Raw genomic sequence first — 18,262 nt, forward strand, 5'->3', positions numbered from 1 at the left:
TGATTTCCTTGAGGGCAGCTCAGATTAAGACTAGAGTGGAGCCCCCAGCTGAGCGCCTTCAATAACTGTCCATCACATCCTCTTTAGAAACAGCAGCCTCTTCCCCTTGGCTCAGGGACCCTGTAACTGGGGAGGGCTGTGAAGCTGCGTGGCTTGTCAGCCTGTTCCCAGGCAGCATGGGGCCTGTCTGCCCTTTGCCTGGGGTCCTGCCCCGGATCCCAGGAACAGAGATTGAGCCCCATCCACAGAGAGCTCTCAGCCTTCAAGAAGAGAGAAAACATACAACCTAGAAAAGAAGAGAGGAAGCAAAGAGAGCAAAAGGATGGAAGCCAAGGAAGAGGAAACTGTCACCAAATCCAGAATTTGGGCCTTTCTCACCACATGCACTGCTGCCATCCTGGTCCAAGCCACACATTTCTCACTTGGATTAGTGCAATGACCTTTCAACAAATCTCCCTGCATCTTCCCTTGGCCTTCTGTGATCTATTCTCAACACAAAAGACAAAAAGACTATTTAAAAATGAAGTCCAGGCCAGGTGCAGTGGCTCACGACTGTAATCCCAGCACTTTGGGAGGCCAAGGTGGGTGGATCACGAGGTCAGGAGTTCAAGACCAGCCTGGCCAAGATGGTGAAACCCCGTCTCTACTAAAACTACAAAAATTAGCTGGGCATGGTGGCAGGTACCTGTAATCCCAGCTACTTGGGAGGCTGAGGCATAAGAATCACTTGAACCTGGGTGGCAGAAGTTGTAGTGAGTCAAGATTGTGCCACTGCACTCTAGCTTGGGTGACAGAGTGAGACTCTCTCTCAAAACAAAACAAAACAAGACCCTGAAGTCCAATCATGTCTTTCCTCTCTACTTCACTCAGAGTAAAAAGCAAAGTCCTTAAGTTGACTTACGAGGCCGAACATCGTCTGTTCCCTCCTTACCTCTCTGATGCCATCTCCTCCCACTCTTGCTCACTCCCACAGACTTGCCAGGCATGTTCCTGCCTCAGGGCCTTAGCACCAGCCACTCCCTCTACTTGGAATACTGTGCAGAAATGTCCTCTCTCCTGACCTCAAGTTTCTGCGTCTTTTCAGAGTGGAAACTGAGAGTATTTAGTATCCCAAGGCCCCACCAGTCCAGGGGCCAAAACATGCGTACCGCCTCTCCTCAGAATATCAGTGCTCAACTCAGCTTTGTGGTGGCCTCAGGGTACAAGCCAGGAGACGCAGAAAATACCTTTGGAGGTTATATAATTCAGTGGTTACTGCAGTTATAATGGAGTGAGGACATGGGTGGCCTGGGAGTTCTGAGGTTCCGGGGAGACTTACTTGTCACTGTATAACTTTTGGTGCCTTTTGAGTTTTGAACCATGTACATGTATTTCCTATTCAAAAAACATAAAACAATTAAAATCAGATGAAAGCAACAACAATAATAACAACAAAGAATAGGTCTAGGGAAGTGGGAACTTGATGCCTCCAATTGCTACCCCGAAGGCAATGACCTGCCTCCTCTTGCCCATGTGTACCCTCCTCCTCATCTGGCATCTCCATTCTCTAGAGGCTCAGAGAGGGGTGTGGCTGGCCTGATGTCACCCAGCATTTAAGACTAGCAAAATTCTGGGGCTTAGCTGTCCAGACTCTCAGTGTTGTCTTTCTTTTCTGATCCTCAATGACCCCGTCTACTCATTGACCTCTCCATGTTTTTGGCAGAACTTTGCATATGCTACACATCAACCTTCAATGGGTTATTTTTAAAACTGTATGGTCTTAAATGCCATCTTTCCCAGGAAGTAATCTCTTTTCACAAAGAGAAAGAGATGACAGCTCTCCTCTCCCCCTGGTGTGGTGTCTGATGGTTCATTCCCTCCCTTCCTGCCTCCCTCCTCCCTACCACCCTCTACCACTAAAGTGGCTCTCCACTGAAACTTGGCCCTGTCTCTGATGAGATATGTGAACTTGAGCAAGTCATTTAACCTTTTTGTGTGTCTGTTTCTTCATCTATAATTGAGGATCCTGACCTTCCTCCCATGGCTCTTCACTTATGCATTTGTACAGCAAGCATGTATTCTGTGCCTGGTGCTGAACCTGGCACTGAGGATCACACAAGACAACGTATGTGAAGTTAATACAGAGACACAGAGAGTTACTGCCAAGGCCTCCTTCCTTGGATGCTGTTCTGGGCTGGGTGCTCCAACCCCCTCATCTGGCATGCCCTTGGAGGAACTGCTTCACAGTCTACTCCAAACCTCTCAACTTCTAGCATTGCTCCTGGGCTGAAGCTGATATCCTGCTCTGCATGAAGGGTCAGGGGGTGCAGAAACAGCCTATTTCCCAGGCTTTTTCATTTGGTTAGATCCTTAGGCACCACTTTGCCTACAAGAAGGAATAATGCTGAACTCTGTCTGTTCGTCTTTAGTCTGGAATTTTCAGTGTCCACCTCTCTTGCCCTCTGTGGGCCTTTCCCTGGGAGTTGGGCTGGAACAAGGGGTACGAAATGGATTCTATTCATGTCCTCACTCCGCTCATTTCTCTCCTTTCCTGAATCCCATGTATCCATGGAGATTGGTACGGTGGCTAAGATTCTGGGATTGGAAACTCACATTTTTCTCCCTCCAAATGTAAGCTGGGCTGTGGAGGAAAGATGGTCCCTTCTTTAAAATGAACACCACCATCTCAGAGTATATAGGAGCTTGCTTCAGGCAGAGGAGGCAGAGCTGCCTTCCAGAGCTCTTGCCAGGAAGCTGTCCCCACTCCCTGCCTGACCACCGAGGATTGGGTGAGCATCACTGGGAGGGAGGGGTGTTTATAGAAAAAACGTGCTGCTTCAGCCCTGGTCATCGCTGATGGACCATGGCAGCAAGGAAGGTCAAGTCCAGACTAAGGAGGTACTTCTGGTTGTCAGGGACTGGGTTTAAGGTGAGAGGTTAGTTGGAACTACTCAGACATGGTCTTCCCAGAGCAAGGAGGAAGGATGAGATGATCTGGGAGTTGTGAAGGACTCAGGGGTTCCATGATGTTGCAGAGCTGGCAGTGACTGGGAGGATGCCAGGGAGATGTCAGTTCACCCATGTCTAGAGCAGAAACCCCATGGTCAGAGACCAGGTATCTGGAACCCCAACATTCCCAGCATAATGCCTCACACAAGGCTAACTGGAGACTGAGGAAGACAAGTCCTTCCCTGGAAGATGGTGCCAACACTGTGCTCACAGAAGGACAGCTACTTTAAAGCCCCAGCAAGAAACCGGTCCCAGACTGTGGGACCTGGAAGTACTTCTTCATGTCCAGCCTCAATCCTCCTTACCACAGCTCGACTGGATCTCAGTGCAACCTGTGGGATTTGTCCATGCCCAGAGGAGAAACCCAGCAAGGAATACGGACTTTGCTTTTAGGCCTACCCTGTTGGCTGTGGGAAATAGAACAAGTTGGCCGAACTGTCAAGTACCTGTCTCCACACCTGGGGAGTCCCCAGGAAAGTGGAGAGGGAAGATCTTCCAGGGAACTGCCACCCTCCATGAGGAGATAAGCAGAACAGCAGAGGGCAAGGAAGGTTCAATGGCCAGGAGAGGTGGGGCTCAGGGAGTCCCTGCTGGCTGGGGGTGAGGGAGCTTCCTGGATGCTCAGCCCCTCCAAGCCCCTGAGGAAAGACTGTAGCTTCTGGAGGGCAGGAGCTGATCCTGCATCATCTTGGCAGACCAGTGCCCAGCACACAGCAGATGCTCAAAACACATGGGTTGAATGAATAAGCCTGGGGTCAAGAGCCTGCCCAGCTAGCAGGTGGAGTGGGTCTTTGGAGAAGGGATTCCCCTCTCTGGGCCTCCATTTCTTCATTTGTAGAATGAGGGGCTGCAGTAGATTGTCTCTAAGGTTTTGTCGGCCCCTGACGATCTGTGGTTTCCTATTTCCCTGCTCTCTCGTCAATTCCTTTCCAATTCTCTTTCCCTCTACAGCTTCTCTTTTCCTTTCCCTTTAAGTCTTTTTCTTCCACTAACCCCCAATCTCTGCACCCCCATTTTCAGTCTCTCCCCTCCCCAGACAACTTCTCTGGCTTTCCCCTTTACAGGTATTTCTTCCTCTCTGCTTCTGGTAACTGCCCCCATCACTACCCTTCCCTGATGCCTTCAGTGTTCTGCGCCCTCTGCCCCCCAAAAGCCGCCCATTCTAGTGCCCCTTTCATCCACCTTAGATCCCAGAGGCGGGAGATTGGAAGAAAAGGAGGAGGGTCCTAAAGCAGCCTCTCCCCTGCCCCTGCAGTGGCCCCACCGCGATGTCCTCGTCCCCCCGCCCCGCCCCCCTCCCCGCCACGCCTCTCCCTCAGCAGCCGGTGCCGCACTGCGCCCTCGCCCCACGCTAATGCGATCTGGAGAGACCCGGGCGGGCGGCGGGCAGTCTGGCCCAGCGTCCCGGGCGGCGCTGATGGATGGTCCCCTGACAGTAATCGCAGAATGAGGACGCGCTGGCGACGCTCTTGCCCGAGGCCCCGCTGTTTGGCGAGCCCGGGAGTCCCTCCCTCCGCAGCGTCTGCCTTCCGGGCGCTCTCAACTCACTCCGCTTTGCGGGAGGCTCAAAGCCTCAGGTTAGGGCAGAGGTGCGGGCTTCCTCTGCTCTCTCTCTCCCAAGACACTGGTTTCTGTTTGGGAACAGATCCCTTCTTGGATCCACGCTGCTTCTGTGATTCTGAACAAGCCACCCATCTCCTGGAGTCTCAGTTCTCCCTTCTGTATAATGGCCTTTAAAGCCTGGTGGAGTGTTGGGGGCACGGGAGATAATACTGAGGAAAATCACACTCTCTCTTAAGTAGAAACCGAATTTCACTTTTAGTTTACAATGCTCAGAATAATCTGGGCCAAATGTGCGAAGCCGAGTAAGAGCTGAGTGGCTACTCACACACAGAATATATGTTTATGCACATACACATAATGTTTTTAGCATACCACGACTGCTGCTAGACGTCTTTAAAGAGAACACTAGCCCAGGTACTTCTCCAGGGAGGCGACTGTCTCCAACAGGACTTTTTCTCCCATCTACTGAGGCCACCTACCTGTCTTAAGCCCCCAGACCCCATCTGTTTCTGGGGTTCCCCTGCAACCCAGGGCCAGGTTGAGGTGGTATGTGGGAAGATCTCCCTTTGGAAAATGTTTCTGGATAATTTCCCAACTCCTTGACCATGTTCTCCCCACCTCACCCACATTCAGATAACACAGGTTCTAAGGCTCCTTCACTCCTCCACCCCGGGGGGATACTCCTTGGGCCTGGCCCTGTGGAGGGGCTGGGAGGTGGGATCCAGAACCAATTGCAATTCTGAACGCACACCCAGCCGCCTCCTCACTCCCTTTTAACCTTTCCCTCTCGTCAGAAGCCAAATTGAGTTAGTCTTGAGTTTTGATTTAATTCCCGAAATGGAGTCATAATCTGCTTAGTGTCCTTTTTCCCGAGTCCTAGATACTGAAGTGTGTGTGTCTGTCAGGGGGAGTTAAAAGAGCAGCCCTGTGACCTTTGGAGGACCCTCACACTCACTCACCTCCCAAACACCACCAAAGAGCAGGAGACGCCATGGCCCTGAGTTGCTGGGTAGTATGATGATGGTACTGACAACTCACATTTACTAGGCACTTACCACATGCCAGTACTGAGACAGGCACTATACACGCATTTCTCACTTAATTCTCACAACTACCTTTCAGGTAGGTACCATTCATATCCCCAGTTTACAGATGAAGAAACTGAGGCTTAGCGAGGTTAAGCAATTTATGTTCCATCCTGCAGTGATTACAGACGGTCCTCGACTTATGATGCTTTGACTTACAATTTCTCAGCTTTATGATGATGCCGAAGTGATATGCATTCATTAGATACGTACTTCTAATACTCGTACAACCACTCTGTTTTTCACTTTCAGTACAGTATATTATAACATGTTGAATCTCATGGTGAATACATGAGATGAATAAATATCTCATGTTGAATACATGAGATATTCAACACTTGATTATAAAATAGGCTTTGTGCTAGATGATCTTTCCCAACTGTAGGCTGATGAAAGTGTCCTGAGCACTTTAAGGTAGGTGAGGCTGAGCTATGATGTTTGGTGGGTTAGGTGTATGAAATGCATATCCACCTTACAATATTTTCAGCTTACTACAGCTTTATGGGGACACAGCCTCATTGTAAGTCAAGGAGAGTCTATTATTAAGTGGCAGAGCCCAAATTTGAAACTACACAGTCAGACTGCAGAGCCTGTGCTCTTAACCACTTAGTTGTGTGACACCTGGCAAGGTATTTAACTTCTACACGCTCTGTTCCCTCATTTGCAAAACACAGATAAGTAGGGATGATAAGATATTCCCTTCAAAGAATTATGTTGATTAATTGAGCTAAGGCATTCACCGTACTCACAGTAAGCATTCAATAGTTTAGGTGCCCTACACATTGGAGCAGGGTTGAGGAAGGGAAAGGGTACAATCCAATGGGCTATTAATTATTCATTGCTACTGTTGATAATAATAGTTATCAAGCATTGAGAGCCAACTGAGCATAGGCCACCCTACAAGGTAAAAATTATGTCTGTTTTACAGATGAGGAAACTGAGTTTCACATAAATTAGGTAAATTACCTAAAGCCATCCAGTTAATAAGTGACAGAACAGAGCTCTTGTTCAAACACTGGGCCCTTGACTCCAAAGCCTGCAGTTCCCAGCACCCCCAGGGTCATCAAAAACTGGCCTCTCCTGGGGGAGGTCAGGGCTCAGGCCAACAAGCCCAAGTCACACCCTTTACCACCTGGGACCTGATTTTCTCCAGGTGAGCAATGTTTTCTTAAAAGAACAGGAGGACAGTAAATAATTAACTAAGACAGTTTCTCCCTCCCTGAAGCCAAGGTAGAACCTCCCGCCTACAGCCAACCCCCACTCTCCTCACTCCTGTTTCCTCTGTGCTCAAGTTTGTGGCCATTAAATAGAAGAGGAGAAAGTTTGAACCAGGCATGAAATATTTATCAGTTAATTACAATATGCAGATTCTGTTCCTAGGGGTGATTTATCTTTTTGGAAATATAGGAAAAGATCCTGGAAACTTGTATCCTAATTGCTTGGCCTATTATTGTAGCAACCAGGTAGAAACTCCATTTACTATGTAACTACAAATTTTCCCACTACCGGAGGTATCTGCCTCTGCTTCTATCACTGGTGGTCTGGGGACCATATGCTTTTCTGATAAGAGATGAGCCTCTTAGAGGTCAATCTGTCGATTCCTCTGTCTCCTCTTGGGGTGGCCCCTTCGTAAATTCTAATAGTTATAGGAAATGAAAAGGGTAAGAGTCTGAAATTCTGGGATCTCAAGAGAAGCTAATTCTAAGTGAAAACCTCCCCGACTGAAGCAGTGCCACTGGTGAGGGGATGTCCAAGGTTGAGAAGCAGCTCTCAGCTGAGTATCCCTCCCCTCCCTTGCTCTGGCAGAAGTGTCAGCCCTCCCCTTATCTCTTGTATCATTTCCTAGGGCCTGCATCTCAACCTCTGGCTACACATTAGCAACCTGGGGAGTTTTAAAAATCCAGATGCCCAGGCCCTACTACAGGCCAACCAAATTGGAATCTCTGGAGGTGGGACCCAGGCATCAGTATTTTAAAAAACTTGTGGCCGGGCATGGTGGCTCACACCTGTAATCCCAGCATGTTGGGAGGCCGAGGCGGGTGGATTACCTGAGGTGAGGAGTTCGAGACCAGCCTGGCAAACATGGTGAAACCCCGTCTGTATTAAAAATACAAAAATTAGCCGGGCATGGTAGCAAGCACCTGTAATCCCAGCTACTCGGGAGGCTGAGGCAGGGATAATTGCTTGAACCCAGGAGGCAGAGGTTGTAGTGAGCCGAGATGTGCCACCGCACTCTAGCCTGGGCAACAAGAGCAAGACACCATCTCAAAAACAAAAACGAACAAACAGAAAAACTCGCTGGGGATTCCAGTGTGCAGCGAAAGTTGAGACCCTCTAGAGCTAATAGAAGAGTATCACTGCCCGGTAAATGGGCCCTGCTTATCTGCAAGACTGTGTAATTTTTATCCCTCCCTCTCTGGTGCTGGAGGAGGCAATTCCTTCACTTTTTAGAATCTGAAGAACATCTCTCTTTCTTCACAAGAAGCTTGTAACACAATAACTACCATTTATCAAGCCCCTGCTGAATGCTTGGATCTATGCAAATAAAATTTAATCTGATCTACAGAACAACTCTATAAGGTCAGTGGGTATGTCTATTTTATGGATGGCTCAGAGAGGTTAAGTAATTTGTCCAAGTTTGTACAACTAGCAAGTGTCAGATCAGGGACTTGAATCACAAACCCATGCTTTTAACCCCTGTGATACACTGCCTCTCAGTTTCTCAAGGCCAGAAGGGAAGGGCTTCAGGTCCACCATATGAAGTGCCTACAGAATGTCTTGGGGGAGGGAAAGAAGAGAGAAGCAGGGAGAAGTATAGGGAAGCAGACAGGGGCTACACATGCATAGGGCATGGAGGGCAGAATGGTGGCTGGGAAAGACTGAAGAGGGTTTGTGGGGCTAAGAGGAGGTACCTGAAGGAGGGTGTGGTAAGCCGACACCTGCATGGGAAGGGGGCAGTGGCTATGGAGATAGCTGGGGAGTGGGGGAACGGGGTCCAGGAGTGGGCGCCGGCAGTTGGAACATCCAGAACAGTGAGCAGTGCCCATCGTGGACTGGGTGGTTGGAGAGTGGGAGGGACCTCGTGTCAGAGGAGGGGTCTTTGTGAGCGTGCAGCAGTGAGGAATGCTCCGCCATGAATACTAAGGGCAAGAAGAGAAAGGGCCAGAGGGGGCTGGGTGATGTTTAGCTGCTGGGGTGATTAATGGGGGTGAACGGAGGGTGAAACTCAAGCCCTTCCAAAGAAGATGGTGGGGAATGGTTGTCCAAGAACAACAGTCCACTGTTTCATGGAGAAAGCCAATGTCCAGGGGAGGGGTGGCTGAGAAGGAAGCTAGGCACAGTTGCTCCTTCCCTTTTTTCCCAAGTTCTCTTTATTTACCACCAAACAGTAAATTAAACTATATTAGCCAGTTCTAGGGGACCCTCTGGATGGGCTTCCTACCTGCCTCCTGGCTTGGGAGAGACCAAGGAATGTTGGCGTGGCTTGGAGAAAGAGTGAGTGAGGTCTGGGCTGAAAGTTGAGATGACTCCATGGACCACCCCCTCGTGGAGCACAAAATGGTGATGTGCTGGCAAGAGCCACTGGCTCCCTTTGGACCAGACAGGCACTGAGAGATACATGGCGGTTGGGACCTCAGGTGTCCTGTAGAAAGTGGTAGTGTTCTTAGAGCAGTTTTTAGAGCAGCCCCTTGGCCTCAGGGAGGGACGCAGGGCTCCTTTTCTGTGAGAGAGAGAGAGTTGGGGGAACAAGGAGAGAGGGCTTCCCATGGCCCTGGTTTCAGGGTATTGACCCGGGTTTGAAGAGTGGAGATAAAACTTGTGGGAAATAACAAGTTTAAGCCACTCTCCCCTCATTTCCTACTTCTGTCTCTTCCTCTAGGTACAGCTGTTGGGAGCTGCCTCTCCTGCCCTCAATCTCCCTGCCTGTACTTCCAGAGGGAAGAAGAGGGGGAAAAAAGGATGAAGAGAATTGTTTCAGTGCTGGGGGAGGTGAGCTTACAGCAGGGATTTAGATGGGAATTACCTCATGGGATAGGAGCAATTTTCTCCCTCTCCAGGCCTCTCACAGATGTGAAACAACTGGCAGATCTGACTTTCCCACCCCTAACCATCGGAGGGGATGATGTGTCTTGAAACCTGTGCCTCTCGATTGAGAGGCTGGTGGGGGAAAGAGAGGTCAGGAAAAGGGGCCAGATGTGTGTTCAGGGGTCCCCAGAGAGTTGAGGGAGACTAGCATCTCCTTAGGGTAAGGAAGGCAAAATGCCCATTCCTGATCCCAGATTGCTTAGATACTGTGCCTGGGAGTCCTCCCACCTCGCCTTAATTCCTGTCTCCACACACAGCTTGGCCAAGTTTCTTCCCCTGTTGGAGTCTCACTCCCAATCCCCTACTCTATCTCTCCAGGAGCCTACAAAGCACTTTGAAATCTGAAGTTTGTGGGAGGTGGCTCTATCGCACAAATACTCTGAGGTGCAACATGACTTGACTGGTAATGAGGCAACCATCCCACCTAGGGCAGAGTTCAAGGACTGCCTTCAAGAGGGGCTGGCCTCAGTTTGCCTGTTACAGAAGCCAAGGGCTAACAGAGGCCGCCCTCTGCCTCATAAAGAAGGAGATAAATGGGTCCACTGGAGAGCAACGGTCACAATCAAGTCTTCATGATGAATTAATAATTCATAATTACCCCAGACTTGCAGATAAGCACAAGCCCACTGGAATTATTTCCCAGGGAGGAACACAGTCAGAAAGGGTGGGAAGGGGACTTCAGTACAGACATTACTTCCAGAGGCCGTTAAGTTCATTCCTCTGCTTCCCAACCAGAACCTGGAAGAGATTCATTAGCTTCCTTGGCTGATTTCTCCTAACAGCTACCACCCCCTGAGCTTCTAAACAGTGCCATATTGCCCCTCTGTTCTTCATAAGGCCAGAGGACCATTCCTGCCAAAGTGACCTCAGAGCCTGGACTCTGGATTTCTGGGGTCTTTCTGTTCTCTGCTCCCCATTCTGCTATTTACATACGAGGTCTCCTGTAGGAGGGCCTGGTGCTAGGTGTCCCGGCGAGATGTGGACATCTTTCTAGCTCTTCTCCTTCTCTTATCTAAGTCCTCACACAGTGGGAAAACACCTCTCTAACGCTATGTAGAAAGAGAAGCAGGGAGTGCCCCTTCTAGCGTGCATGCCTTTGGTTCCCAGATCTGGATTTGAGGGGCTGGCTCTATCTCTTAAGAAGACATTTACCTAGCATCGATAATGGAGATGGGGCCTAAATAGGGCTAGGGAGGCACACCCAACTCCAGACCCAGCTCTCTGCTGTTCCCCTTCCCAGTGCACACGATCCCAAATTCCCAATCCAGAAAAATTTTTAAAAACATATCTTAAAAAAAACCTTGAAGAGCCAAGCAGACCCTCAGCTTCAAGGTATCTCCTCATTCTCTCTCTCTCTCTCTCTCTCTCTCTGTCTCTCTGAATCTACAAAGAAGGAGTGAGTTTTGTCTCTCCAAGTACTCAGAGCCTTAGATCACAAAGGGGCCTTAGATTCTGGTCTTTAGGAGATCGTTAACCACCATCTCTGCTGTGGCACGACCTTTGTCAAAACGCTAGAAAGAAGAGGGACTGGCTCTTAGACCAAGGGGATTTGGGATTCGAAAGGACTTCCAATTCCAGTTCTATAGATTTCCTTCCCATTAGCCTCTTCATGTGCATCAAATGTAAATGGCAGGCTAAACCTTCAGGATGAAGAGAGTTGAAAGACTGCTGCCTAAAAATACCCTTGTCCAAATCTGTGGGTGCAGAAGCACATTGAAAAGCAGCTACCCAGCCTGGGGGTGTGGCACATGCCTGCAGTCTCACATACTTAAGAGGCTAAGGTGGGAGGACTACTTGAGCCCAGGAGTTTGAGGCTTCAGTGAACTATGATGGTGCCACAACACTCCAGCCTGGGAAACAGAGCTGGACCCCATTTCCAAAAAAAAAAAAAAAAGTAGTTACCCAGGTAAGGTGGATGATCAAGTACACCCAGTAAGAAGCACACAAACCTTACCCTTTACCCAAACTCCCTCCCTTACCTGGCCCATTTCCGGTCTCTAGAGGAGGATCAGTTAGGGGGTGTGACCCAAGTTACCCAGATAATTAACAGTGGAAGCACGAGTTGTTTTCTTTTTCCCACTCCTTTGGCCTCTAAATATGAGAGATCTTTACATCTCTTGCCTAGCTCCCTCTTATTCTCTACCCTCTCCCCAACACGCACACAAATCCTAGCAACAAAAAATCCTAAATATAGGAAGACAAACCTTCCTGACCTACCATTTTGGCCCACCTGCAATCCCTGTCCCCCGCCCCCCCCCCAATTTTTTTCTCTCCTGAGCCTCTGCTCTTCGCTTCTAAAATAAAAAAAAAAAGAAGAAGAAGAAGAAGAAGGAATTTTCAATAGTCCCACTTGTCAAGCGAAGACCATCTTTTAACCTTCAACAGCAGCGAAAGCCGTGTGAACTCTCGGTGAACCAAGATTGAAGTCATAAATCACGCGTACAAAGGCGGCTGCGGAGGCTGGCGCGGGCTGCTGCACCTTTAACGCTTTCTGGGGCTGACAGGCGGCGGCCCAGCTAAAGTTCACAGCGCCCGGGGAGGGCCCGCCTCCGCCTCCCCTCCCCCAGCCCGGCCCCGGCCCCGGCCCCGGCCCCCGGCCCCGGACCGGCCCGCCGCGCGGCCGCCTGAGCTGCGAGCTGAGGAGGCCCCTTGGCTGTTCCCGCAAAGGGCGGGGGGGCGCATTTTCTCTCCTGCCAGCCCGCTCCATCCTGGTCGTTTATTCCTTGCCTTCCCTCACCCCCCACCCACACAGCCTGCTGTATGTAAATAGGCAAATAGATCTACACGGACACAATAATTTAGCTCGTTTGGTCTTTGGCATTTTCTACAAGACCCCAAGAGATGGACTTTCCTTTCCCCTTCCTCCTTTTAGAAATGGCATCCTTCATCTCTGTCTATGCAGGCCCAATTATCCAGATCCTCGGGGCTCCAATAGGGTCTGAGTCATTGGAACCAGGAACACCTGGCTGAAACATGCCACATAATTAGATTTTCTTTTTCTTTACCTTTTCTTTCTTTTTTTTTATAAGAGGGCCGGAATTAGCCTCTTCGACTGGGGCGGAGTAGCTGGGGTGTGGGAAAGGAACACCTTCATACAACTTCCAGCTTTCAGCCCCTTGGAGAGATCTCCAAGTTCCCCCGAGCCGCCAGGACTTCCTTTCCTCGATCTCTCGGGCCGCCTTCTCCTCCTTCTCCGATCGTTTTTTTTTCCCTCCCCCCACTGTCTTCTCTACGGTTTAATTAAAGTTCAGCGACTCCACTTGCCTCTCCTCTCATTTCTTTCGGAAAGCGGAAACCAGACGACCCAGCGGCCACGGGACGAGCCGCCCCAACTCAACCCCAGCAGGACGCTGGAGGGGCCTCCCTCGCCCGCCTCTCTTCGCCGGCGCTGGTCTCCCGCACCCGGGTCTGCAGTCCCTCCGCCATCTCGCAGGTGTGCAGCCGCTAGGCCTGGGGGATCCGAATGACTGGGGCTGGATAGGAATGCCTTCGTGTTTCCCAAGACCCCCGGGCCTTCTCCACAAAGTTTGAAGGGTGGGTACACCCCGACCCAGGCAAGTTGCTCCCCCAAACCCATGACTGACTAATCTGATAAGACAAAAGCCCATGATGGATTTGGTATACGTTAATTCACAATGCCCTTTCCTCCAGAATTTAACTATAAGTTAATACACACCGGAAACCACGCGCATACACGCTCCTTAATGGGCTTAGGTATTAGCGAGTCCTAACGATGCATACAAATGTGCTCTGCGCTCTGTAGGCCCCTCAAGATTTATGGGCCTTGAGCTCTCTGAAGCTGTAAACAAGGAGAAAAAAAAAAAAAAAAGAGAAAGCGAAAGCGACTGGGGGGAAGAGACAGAGGCCTGACTCGCCCCTCCAGGTTGTGGGAGAGAAGGGATTCTTTACGTATTTTCCTTTCCTTGCAAGCTCGGTGCGTGTGGGTTTTGGCGTTGGTCTGGGGGTGGTGTTCTTTCTGAATGCTGGTGTGCATGGGCAGTGTGTTGTTAGGGTGCTGGGGTAGGATGCCTGCCTCTTCGGATTGCTGTGCAGGGGCCTGAACACAGCAGGCATTTGTGAGCATATATGCGTGAGTGTGCACTGTGTTAGGGTGTGTGTGTGTATGTGTGTGTGTGTGTGAGAGAGAGAGAGACAGAGAGAGAGAGGCAGGCTTCCCCCTGGGCCAGGCTGCTGTCCCCTGAACGGTGGTGAACAAATCTCTAACAACAATCATAATGACAATAAATAATGAATAATAATAATAAAACAGTCCCTCCATAACAGAATAACAATAAAATGCAAGAGGAAATATTTTGAGGTGGAGACATAAGAAGGAGTCAGGATCACAGCATCTGAGGGGGAGATAGGAAAGGAAGGGAGGAAGAAAGCTTCTTAATATGCTCTTGGCGGGGCTGGGGTTGGGAACCCCTTTCCCAGACAAGGGACAGAAAAGGGGAAGGAGGGCCAGGAGGCCACTCTTTATTGCTTTTTTTCTCAGGCTTCTGCTTTGTGTGATCAGGGAAGGGATCCCACATATGGGGATGGTTAATGGCTTTTGGGACTCTCTAGGAGCCCCTGTTTTAAGAAGGAGGCCAAATGTGCAGGCTCAGGCCAAGGGGCAGAGATGAATGAGGCGATGACCACAGCCTTGATCCGGCAGGAGCTCAGAGATGCCCGGGAAGACGGGAAGACTGGGGGCCCGAACGGAAGCAGAAAAACACTTATGGCCGCTGGGGAGTTGGGAGAGCCAGGCTGGGGCTTCGGCAGGCCCAGGGAAAGTTCCCTTTCTAGGCTCTTTATTAAAAAATTTAAAAGGAGGAGTTGAGGCGCCTTGAATTTTCCTTCGCGAGTTTGGAGACTAGCCGATTTTTCATGAAGCAAGCAAAGACCGCGGTCCCGGATCCTGCAACATCTACCTCATTCTCTCCAGGTACAGTTTTCTGGTCATTTAATTAGTTTGTTTTCTTGGGGGAGATGGGAATCACAGGGGTAGAGATAGTAAGTTTGCTAGAGAGGAAGCCACCCCACAGTTTCGGGTCTAACGAAATCCCTTTAAAAACAATTGTACCCCCAATAAAAATAAAATTAAAGAAGAATATAGAAACACAAATTAGCCAACTTTTTTAAAAGAGAAAAAAGAAAAGAAAATCATCGTAACAAATGAGCGTGAGAACTTCTAAAAAATTTGTCACAAACCCTTTCAGAGGTCTGGATTCTTTTTCAGTAGCCGGTGACCCATTTGGTCTGAAAAGAGAAATACACTATCCACTGAGTCACTTATTTAAAGCCAGCACACACACACACACACACACACACACACACACACACACACACACACACACACACACACATTCAGAAAGCCCTGGGTTCCTTCGCATTTGAGAACAACACCGGGTGGAGGACGCTGCGATACCTAATCGGACAAAACAGCAATAAAATAAGACCGGTGGAAGCGCTGAGCGCAGGGCGCAGGGCTAGGGCCCGGGTTTTGTGTTCCAGGCCGCCGGCGAGGCAGCGGCCCCGGGCGATGGGGGCGCCGGGCGATCAGGCACCGGCTGGCGACTCCGCTCGGCCTCCGCAGCCTGGCCTGCAGCCCCTTTCCCCCAGTCTCTGGGCCTCGTGGGCTCTCTCCGCTCCAACGCCTGGTCGGGGCTTCCCTGTTGAGAGGGTTTTAGGCCGAAGGGCCAAACGACTCAAGACAGACTCTGCTTTTTCATTTTTCTCCCTTAGGCCTCTCCACTTGCCCGAGCTCTCAGCCACCAGGAGACAGAAGGAAGGGACTTCTGGGCTGCGTTGGGAGCGGGCACTGTCCCCTACCCACTCCTGCTCGGTTTCCCAAAGTCCAGCGACCTCCGACCCTCCTGGGGGGAAAAATACCAGTACCCAGACACCTCTGCACCCTGTTATATGACTGGGCTTGCTTCGGGAATATCTTACAAAGAAGAAGAAGAAGAAGAAAGAACGGCTTGGAGTCATGTTTACATCTAGTTCTACTGATCCGTTCCCATCTGGAGAGTTTATTTATAACTCCCTCTATAACTCTCTGTTTGGAGGCACTGGTGGCTCTATTGACAGACTGATGTCTAGGAAATATTGCTCTATGTCTAACCGTACCTAAATGTGCTGTGGTTGTATTTACAGATTTATGTTTGAGGGAAATATAATTATTTCCATTGTATTTGTGCATATACAGTAGTTATAGGAGCAGATTTATATATGGGAAAATATACGACTCTCTTACAGCCATCCGGCTTTATGTACATGTGATATCCTGACAGATTTATATCTCTGAACAGCTATATAGATAAAAACGTATATTGTTAGAATTATGTATCAGGAGATATATACTTATTGATTGTGAAATAGAGTAGTTAGAGCATTCACTTAGAGCCATATATGGCTATGGAGATATTTCTATATTATTATCACTATATATAGGCATATCTATTTATAACTACATAGTTATAAAAATAGACATAAATAATTATAGTCCTATATGTGCATGCTGCAATCTCTCTCTAGAGTTATAGACACTTTCAAATATAACTCTATAGAGAGATCTGTATGTATATAAGGGGTAATTATCTTGTGATGTATTTACGTTGGGACTTAGGCCCGTCTGTCTAGAACAGACATATTTATATGTAGGGGCTGGGAGAGACTTGTTCACAGATATCTGCAGAGGGCCAACTGGAAACACCGTATCTGCCCTCTAGGAAACCAGCTAGGAGAGTTGTGTACTTATGGAGGGATGGAGTTACAAAAGGGTAAATAGAGCTCAGGGAGCCTTAAGGTGGGGAGGTGAATGGAGGGTGGGTGGGCTCGGTTTGAACAGATAGTGGGAGGAAAGGGGTAAACACCAGCACCCACCAGAAGGCGAGAACCGGTTTTGTGAGGGGCTGGCGCAGACGGCTGTGGACAAGGAGCTTGTAAAATGGGAAGCGGCGAACAGTCCCACCACTTCACCCTGAGACACTCTCCACCGAGGAAGCAGCCTTCAGTTTGGCTTTTAGTGCACTGTAGGATAGGGACTGTCGTGTCCCTCCTGTAGTCCTAGAGCGTTTCTGTTGAAGCCTCATTTTTAGGTCTCAAAGAGTGGGCTTCAGAGATAAAGAGGTTTAGGCAGGGACAGGGCGAGGAGCGTGGGGTGTACTTTCACTTTCCGATAAGTGAGGTTAATCCAGGAAAGTGAGTTAATTTGGCCAAATAAAGCTTGTTTTTATCTGGGCCTCCTGTGCCCTGGCGGGGATGTAGGATGGGACCAGAATCTAGTGGACTGAGGAGTGAATTTGCAAGTATTGGGCCTGCTCTGATGGGGGCTTGGGGAGGTTGTCCTCACCACCCGCCCTCCTTCTCTGAGGCCTGAGTGGCCTAATTCCCTCTGGGCACAGAGGGACTCCTTCAGCTCCCTAACAGTGCTGCCCTGGGTCTTTTCAGGGAGAATTTGACTTTAGGAACAGGGAACATGGACTTACCCCACTAGATCTCACTTCTCCCACTCACAGCTACACCACTCTTACATCAGCCTCCTTCCAGGCACCACTGGGCCAGGGGTCCACAATTCTTCCCCTGCTACCAACCAGCCCAGTGGGGAAATACCTCCCACGACTGCCAGTTTTTGTGGGGGTTTTTGTTGTTGTTGTTGTTGTTGTTGTTTTTAACCAGGGAGTTACAGATAACTTCGTTGAATGTGTGAAGGAATTGTCCTGAACTCAGTCTCCGTGGCCAACCTGGCCTCCAGGATCTCTAGGATGCTAGGAAGGGAGTGGAGACCCTTGGACCAGGCTAACCACCATGTGCTACCCTCCACACACCCCTGCCCACAGGACTAGGAATTCCTGCAGTGCAGGGACTCTGTCTGCTGTCTGGCACAGAATGGTTGCCCAAACATATTTGTTGAGGTAAACGGAATGGCAGTCAATATAAAAACTCACCCTCACTCTGCACACCACCATAGCCACTGCTGGCTAGCAGGCACCCTAGCCAGGCTGGGAGATAACATGGCGGCTGGCAGCAGCTTGGGCTTTGACCGGACCAGTGGTTAGTAGGGTGGGAGAGCATCCTGAGCCTAGGATGGGGCGGGGACTGGAGCAAGGCACCTGGAATCCAGAAATTTGGGGGTAAGCCAAGGCAGACCCACCACCCCAGTGCACTTCTGCTTTCTATCTCCAGTCTCCTGGCTCCCTGGACCCCCAAGTTACGAAAACTAAACCAGAGCTGAGACCTGGGCTGGGAAGGAATTGCCTGTCAATCCGAGGGGTGCAAAGAGGAACCACCATTGGGTCCATTAAGAAATCCACAAATAAAACAAAAATAAATCAGTGCGAGACAGACAACCTGGCTGAAGGAAAGGTTTCTCTCTATGCCTCAGCCCTGCTCCAGGGCTACCAAACAGATCAGGCTTAATATTTAAAATGTTTAATAGTTAAAATTTTTTAACGATTTAACTTTAAAAAGGTCACACATTTTCTGATCCAGTAATGCTGCAATCAGATTGTTTCATTTTTTTAAATTATTATTATCACCAGTGTCCCCTTTTT

General features: G+C 49.5%; 1 long non-coding RNA gene across 1 annotated transcript; it reads left to right on the forward strand.

Annotated features, from left to right (window-relative positions):
- The first annotated feature begins 12,366 nt into the window (after positions 1-12,366).
- On the forward strand, positions 12,367-16,048 carry LOC129525687 (uncharacterized). The gene is made up of 2 exons (XR_008670112.2): positions 12,367-14,652; positions 15,453-16,048. It is a non-coding gene; the product is annotated as an uncharacterized lncRNA (long non-coding RNA).
- Positions 16,049-18,262: the final 2,214 nt, after the last annotated feature.

Source organism: Gorilla gorilla, chromosome 10 (genome assembly GCF_029281585.2).
Source record: "Gorilla gorilla gorilla isolate KB3781 chromosome 10, NHGRI_mGorGor1-v2.1_pri, whole genome shotgun sequence".
NCBI classification, from domain to species: domain Eukaryota; kingdom Metazoa; phylum Chordata; class Mammalia; order Primates; family Hominidae; genus Gorilla; species Gorilla gorilla.